Consider the following 7,942-nt stretch of genomic DNA (forward strand, 5'->3'; position numbering starts at 1 on the left):
CTACCACACCTTATTATCATTATTTCTCTTTTTGCAGAGATTATGTTTTTTAATTGCAAAGTCGAATGTGGCGAGTAGGTCAGGCTTGTGCTGCATCACATGAAAAATGCGGCATGATAATCCATACGACAAAAACATTTGAAATGCTGAAGAACAGCGCGCACAGGGTACCAATGGTACCGATTGGTACCATCACGCCGACAACAGACGGTTAACACAAGTTTCGATGTAGCCCGATCAAGCACGTAATGAACGACCGTATTAAAACGCCATAATGTTATAAAAGAACTCGTTTGATGTTAACTTCCCACTTAAAAACAAAAAAAAGAACGAAGATAAGAAGTTCCAACTGCGTTTACCGGGTACCGTCGTAAAAGAGGTGTAGCCTGCTCAAGGAGAGTAAAAAAAATATATATGCGCCAGCCGCTATTAACGCTATGAAGAAACTCGGAAGATATCAAAATGTTCACTTTCTAATGCGTAAAAAAGAAAAAAAAAAAAAGCTCGCGCAGTCGACAGGATTCGAACCTGTGCGGGGAGACCCCAATGGATTTCTAGTCCATCGCCTTAACCACTCGGCCACGACTGCGAGGCGTAAGTACGGGCTGCAAATTATCTTGTGATGTATGACCAACATATTCAATTTTGCGTTGCTAGATGTAGCATTTTTCAATATCGTAATTTAATTGTCAGATTCAATTTTTTTTCAGCCAAGCGTTTGATCTTCGCCTTGATGTAAAGACACAGTGCTCATTTCACATGCTCCGACTGCACGAGTTCGATACAACGAAGCCCGATCCTGTGGTAGCCCAACGCAGTCTACAGAAAAGAACGAGCCCATTAACTACGGTTCCGTCAACCTTTGGAGAAATTTATTGGGTGCGTTCCAATTCTTAGACGTCTAGCAAGACTGCTTCGTAGACGTCTACGTAGACGTCTACAGGTTCGCGTTAGAGTGTACTAGAGTACACTCTAGCGAGACTGCTTCGCGAGAATTGGAACGCGTCCCAAGATGGCGGCTGTCGCGTAGCCGTCTAAGTAGACGTCTACGAGGGGGTATTGGAACGCACCCATTGTTTCGTCGGCAGCGAAACCTGGTGGCCCAGGCAATGCAGAATCCTGACGTCATCTCTCTGGAGACCAATCAGAGACCGTCGCCAAATTTGAAAGGTATGACGGGCGACTAGGGAGGTTTCAGTCATCTGGGTTCCAGCTCACGAGGGTCTACGAGGCAATGAGGCTGCCCATCGCCTCGCTCGAGATGTATACACCTGAGCGGCCACAGAGATGCCGCTACCCGGAGGTAAAGACCCCCCCGTTACCTACAAGGAGCTCTATGAGACTCCCAGACTAAACAGAAGGATCTATCCACCACCAGATAGGTCCCTATAATATCCTCAGAATGCAGGGCCTGACGAAAAATTCAGGCCAATCGTTTCTTTCCTCATGTTATTCTGCATAATGAGCTGACAGGGGACCCAAAGGCTTGCAATCTCTGCAACGTACCGCTGAGTCAAAATCTCTGGCAATGCCCCGATTCTTCGGGAGCTAAAGAAACTGATCCCCTAGATCAAATTACCTGGGAGTCCTACATTCGCAGCCCAAATGTGGATGAACAAAAGATCGTCCTACGCTTGGCGGAGGAGGCTTACTCCAAGAACTTCTCTGCGGCCACGGCGCAGGAAAGCCGGCAAGGAGACCCTCCCCCTGGCTGAGCCCCTGCCCCGAGGTCCATGTCGGTGTAAATAAAGTCTTCTCACTCACTCACTCACTCACTCACTCACTCACTCATTCACTCACTCACTCACTCACTCACTCACTCACTCACTCACTCACTCACTCACTCACTCACTCACTCACTCACTCACTCACTCACTCACTCACTCACAATACAATAGGCTAAGTTGATGTAGAGTGGATTATGAGGCTACTGGCGGGGATTACAGTGGACCAAGAGCGGATTAACTACCTTGGATTCAGTCGGACTTGTGTGGTTTACTGTGAATAGTTGTAGATTGGAATGAATTATGCATGTGACTGAAAGTTGATTACGGTGGATAAAAGTGGGTGGCTGAAACGACTTCAGAGCGCTATTTTTGCTGGCTTGTTTTATTGTTTGTAATCTGCGTACACGCATCATTCAGCAGTAATCGCCTAAGTACTTTATAATTAAATTTCACTTAGCTGTCTTGGTTACGGTTCCCAACCAAGCGGCAACTATAAATCTGCATACAGGCCCCACAAACTAAAAAAGCAAACTGCGATATCATCGCTTCTTCGTCGTTTTGATTTACGACAACGCTAAAGCTAGCCTGTCTCGCGAGAGAAGGAATATTAAACAGTTAGAAAGAAGGAGTTTTCATGCTTCATGAGAACCGTGTTGTTTTTGGATGCCACTGCCATCACCCGGCTGTTGAAACCGTAGCCAAAACAGTGGAAAGAAGATGTTGGATCATAAAAAATTTTGCGGTCACAGAAGAATAACTTGTAGTGGTACAAATCCAGAAATATCTCAGGCATCATTAAAAAGCAGAAAACATGGACTAATTTCTTTTTTTGTCGTTTTACTTAAGTAGTCTTAAATATTCCTGCTAATCAGGTTTTTGCGATAAGCTGCGAGAAAATGACCAGATCAGTCAATAATTTCATCCTCAAATTTCAGGAATTCCCCAGAGAAGAGAATCGCTCACATCACCGTGATAAAAATATTGCCAGTCAAGTAGTAGTATGCCATGGCAATACAACTGCTGACATTGAAAGAAGAAGAGGGCAAATACGGACTGGTTGGTACATGCTGTGTCTGTCGTTCACGTGTTTCGTCTCTCCTAGCGCTGTTTTAATCGATTCTTAAGATTGAAAAAATAATCTGGCCGAATGTGCGTTCATATGTTGCTTCCATTTGTCTTCTATTTCTTTTGAGGCTTCTGGTTATGGTGGGTGACGTTTTACTCTGCGAAGGGAATAATTATTTACTGATATTTTTTTTAATTAGTAGTAGTAGTAGTAGTAGTAGTAACAGTGGTAGTAGTAGCAGTAGTAGTATGTAGTAGTAGTAGTAGTAGTAGTAGTAATAGTAGTAGTAACAGTGGTAGTAGTAGCAGTAGTAGTAGTAGTAGTAGTAGTAGTAGCAGTAGTAGTAGTAGTAGTAGTAGTAGTAGTAGTAGTAGTAGTAGTAGTAGTAGTAGTAGTAGTAGTGGTGGTGGTGGTGGTGGGGGTGGTTATTTTTTAAGATAAAAACAAAATGGAGTAAAACGATGTTTGCCGCCTTGGTATCTGCTATCTCTGTTCCTGAAGCACCTCAACTGGGGCAACGAGAATAGAGGGATGACCAAAAGAAAGGCAGAAGTAAAAGAGGCGAGCGACAGGAAGAAAGGACCAGGGTAGAATAAATTAAAAATTTAAGTCTGTAAGCCACGATGTTATAATCATTTTTTGCTCCAGTTTCCTGTGGTATAATGCTTTACGCACGCTCTGCTTCATGTCACCAGACAGTAAAAATTAAGCACATAACCTTGTACACGAGAGATTTGGTAAACTAATCAAGAAGCCTAGAATAGTAATTTAATAGAATCGGTACTGACGATATATAGTGTTGGCTGAAAATTAAGCAAATTTTTTATTAGCTATCGGTCCGCGTTTGGCTGCACTCCTATAGGCTCGGTCTTCGGAATAGAAGAAATATTTCCTGAGCTACAAGAGTTTAAAATGCTTGAGAAACCGTTCTTAGTAATTGCGTATCTCTACAACTTCCCGCGCTTATTCAGTTCTCTATAACGTTATTTGTTAATTATATATTAACGCTATATTGTTGTTCCTATATAAGCCTAGCACTATGAGAATAAAAATTTTGATATTTTATATTTAACGGAGCCCTAGTAGGGGCATTGAGTAAGTAACTCGAAATCAGGTGAGATCAATGCAGGAAAAATGGTGTACCGGTGCAGACAAAAATAAACAGAGCACGCTTTTTCCTTGTAATATTTTTCACGTATTGCATAATCGAAACTGGCAATCGTGGTATGTGCGAACTGGTAGTAGACGCCAGTGCCGTTTCACTTTTACAAATACTGTTTTTTTTATCTCCATTGCAGAAGGCGTGATATTAATTTGAACGAAAAAGCGTGCTCCGTTTACTGATGTCTGCACCTGTGCAGTAACATATATGGAAATTATGAAAAGAATAATAAATCAAGTGAAACCAAGAAAGTACGTAACTTTAGGCGCGTTTACAAAGGATTACAGGTCGTATCAAATTTCGTTTCTCTTGACTTCAACAAATGTCAAACGAACTACGTGGCACTATATCCCGGAGAAGGATCTGAAGGAGCCGCAGTACTTAGCACAGCACGAACCTAATAGAGCTGCACACCGGGCAGTGCAAGCGCGGAAGAAAGAAAAGCAACTAAACATTTATTTAGGCATATTGCGCCGAACTGAATAACTTCACGTTCTTTGAACGAAACTCGGTAAGGCGACTGACGAACAGGGTGAGCAGCGTCATCGGTAATTATTCTGTGTTTGGCAATGGTCGTCTGGCGAACTCCGGAGGACGTAGAGAAGCAGTCTTGGAATTCTGCAAGCAGCGCTATCTCGCTCACAGATCAGGTGCAATGCTTACACCCAAAGGTGCATCGTTCTGCTGCGAAGAGAAGGAGGAGAAAGCACCTTCGGACAGGGCAACAACTTGAATAGGGGCGGTAATGCTCCCCATGGTACCGAGAGCCGTGCCTTTCGTAAGGCGCTGTGGAGTGCCACAAAAGTTGGTGACTAGGACGTGTACCAAGCCAGTATCGAGCTGCGCGATACCTCGAGCAACACCAAGACCCTGTTCAAGAAGCAGCTGAGCACTTCCTTCCAGCAGAACTTCGCCAGAAGCAACGTGGTCGGACGTGACAGGGAGAAATACGCTAGACTGGGGCGGTACGGTTACGTGCTCCGCCAAGACGCGTGCCGTGCAAACTTGGGGCTTTGTTTGCGCCGAGGTATATCGAGGTTGACGAAGCGTGAGGCGCCGGTCGGTAAAGTCGATTACAGCGCTGCAATCACTCAAAAAATCCATGCCGAGAATAATGTCTTTGGAACATTTCGATAGTAAAACAAAGGTAACCGGGCACCTGAGACCATTAATTTCAATACGAGCAGTGCATCTGCCGATTGGTCTCACGAGGGGGCCTCCAGCGGTTCTGATATCAGGGCCATCCCACTGCGTCGTTACCTTGCGAAGTCGGCGGCATAGCTCCCCACTCATAACAGAATAGTCTGCACCGGTGTCAACGAGTGCCGTCACGTCGTATCCGTCGATCACAACATCGAGGTTATTGTACACTGTGGCGCGACGGTCGTCGGAAGCTCCGTCGGGGAGTTCGTCGTGAAGTTCGTCAGAAAGCTCGTCGGAAAGCTCGGCGGGAAGTTCGGCGAGAAGTTCGGCGCGAAGTTCGTCGGGAAGGTCGTCGGGTTGATCGTCGGTTCGCGTGGGGGAGCGGGGCGAAAAACGTGGAGGCTCTTTAACAGGAACGGGTTCGGCAACGTCACCTCCAGACGTCGCCGGGCTTAGTTTTCCCGATTAGGGGACAGGCTTTGCCGTCGATTGCTGCGAAGGGGAGAATCGTATCGGCGGGACGGTGTCGAGCGAAGGTCGCGACGTGAAGACCGGTCGGGTGGTGGTGAACGGCGCAGATAATCCGCGATGTCGCGGGGTTGCTCGCCGAACTCCGGGCGGGGAGCATTCCGCTGGAAACCGCGAAGACCAAGCTCGCGGTAAGGGCAGCGACGGTAGACGTGGCCTGCTTCTCCGCAGTGGAAGCATAGTGGGCGTTGGTCGGTTGTCCTCCACGCGTCAGCCTTACTCATCCATTGCTGCTGCGGACGAAGATCGTACACAGGGATACGGGGTTGTGCAGGCAAGTACTGACGGCGAGCAGGCGGCGGTGGTGGCTGCTGCGGCGGCGGGCGACTAGCAACGGACGCGTACGTCTCAATGGGCTGAGTAGGTGAAGAAGCAACGGAGCACTGTGGATAAAGGGCACGTTGTACTTCTTCGCGGACAGCATCCGTGAGGGCGCAGGATGCCGTACCATCAGCAGGTGGAAGCAGCTGCCGTATTTCCTCGCGTACAACTTCGCGGATGATCTCGCGTAGGTTTGCGGTGTCGAGGGAACCAACAGGGAAGCGAGCAGCTGAAAGGTTCGAAACGCTGGGACCTCCAGCAAGGCGACGATAATGGTCCGCTCGCGTAACCAAGGCTCGCTCAATGTTCGTCGCCTCATTTACAAATTGTGCCACTGTAGTCGGCGGATCCCGAATAAGCCCGCCGAAAATGTCACTCTTGACGCCCCGCATGAGTGCACGCACCTTTTTTTCCTCGGTGGCACGGGGGTCGGCACGGGAGCTAAGTCGTAGGACGTCTTGAACAAAACTCGTTACAGTTTCGTCGGGTCGTTGTACTCTCGTTTGCAGAAGGTCTTCTGCTCGCTGTCGCCGATACTGATTGGCGAACGTCCGTCGCAGCTCTTCTTTACAGGTGTCCCAGGATGTAAGGGAGGCCTCGTGATTTTCGAACCAGTGCCGAGCCGTACTGTCCAGGCAGAAATACAAATTCTGAAGACAGTTTTCGGCATTCCAGCCATTGTGTCGGGCCACACGTTCGTAATGCTCCAGCCAATCCTCCACATCTTCGGAGGCATCGCCATGGAACGTGGCAGCCGCTCGAGGAGCCATCGGTAGGTACACCACGGACGGTGCGAGAAACGAGTCCGTCTGTTGACATTGGGTCGTGGTACTCCGGGCCATTGTAAGTTGTGGAGAGCCGGAGTTCGGCAACAGACCAAATTTAGGAGCAAGCCCTTGAAGTCGCCGGCTGGCACGTATCTCGGCCTCCTCGTCGAAGGGGCGGCGGCTGAGACTTGGGGGTGAACTCAGAGTAGCGGGTTTTGAGGGGCTGTGCTGCATTTACCCCGCACCTCCACCAGGATGTCACGGGTTCTATCGCTACCCGGACGGCAGTCCAGAAGGACAGGGTCAAAGGACGGGGTTGAGGCACAGGAGGCAGAGAGCAGGCGCTTGACCAGGCAAAAGCAGCGGCGTCCCAGAACCACGCGCACTCCGCAGAACTTCGTCTTCTTCTCCCTCCAGAACTGACACGGTTAGCGCGGGTTACAATATTGTGCACATTTACACTCTTGACGCGCCGGTCAATGCAGCAGGTCCCCAATAACTGTGTTCTTCAAATGGTTCCTTTAATCGAATTATGGAACTGATTTTGCATCCTTGAAGGTAACATTTCTCGCCAGAGGACACCCCTTCACCCCAAATCCGCCACTAGCTGACTTCCCTGCGAGGAAAATGAAAAGGAACTGTGAAAGAGTGTTCACAATTCTGCATCCTCTCACTGTTTCGCGTGCTGCTTCTACATCAGTGCCGGTAGAGCTCCTTTACCATATACCAGCTGCGAAACTCCCTACGGAGCCCATGAACAAACCAGAACAACCGCTGTTATCTAGCATTTCGATATGGCTTCGGACTGATGACGACTTCCGTTCATCCGCAATTCTCTCTCTCTCTCTCCAAATGCTCAAGCTTGTGCTTCGTGAACTACATTGCACCTTCTCTGCCAAAGAGCTGGTTCCCGAGTAGGCCCATGGAACGCGACTGGTTAACTCCTCCAGTGTGTCCGTAAAGTTATGACACATTTTTGACCGGTCAGAGTGCCCGGATGTTGTGGCCTGTCAAAAGTGCACCATGACTTTACGGACACACTGTATCTAGCCAAGCTAGCCAAAATCGCTCGTTAATTTCAATCGGGATCAGGAAAATTAGTTTGCAAAGAAAGCTGTAGGTTATAAGTATTAGGGGATCTAACAGGACCGTGGTCGAACGTGTATGAAAAAAAAAATATTAAAACAACGACGACCCGAGTCCAGCACCATCATTATCTTTGCCAATT

General features: G+C 48.0%; 1 non-coding gene across 1 annotated transcript; it reads right to left on the minus strand.

Moving 5' to 3' along the window:
- Positions 1-507: 507 nt before the first annotated feature.
- Positions 508-589, minus strand: TRNAS-AGA (transfer RNA serine (anticodon AGA)). The gene has a single exon. It is a non-coding gene; the product is annotated as a tRNA-Ser (tRNA).
- Positions 590-7,942: the final 7,353 nt, after the last annotated feature.

Source organism: Amblyomma maculatum, chromosome 5 (genome assembly GCF_055883805.1).
Source record: "Amblyomma maculatum isolate TAMU_Amacu chromosome 5, ASM5588380v1, whole genome shotgun sequence".
In the NCBI taxonomy this organism is placed as follows: Eukaryota; Metazoa; Arthropoda; class Arachnida; order Ixodida; family Ixodidae; genus Amblyomma; species Amblyomma maculatum.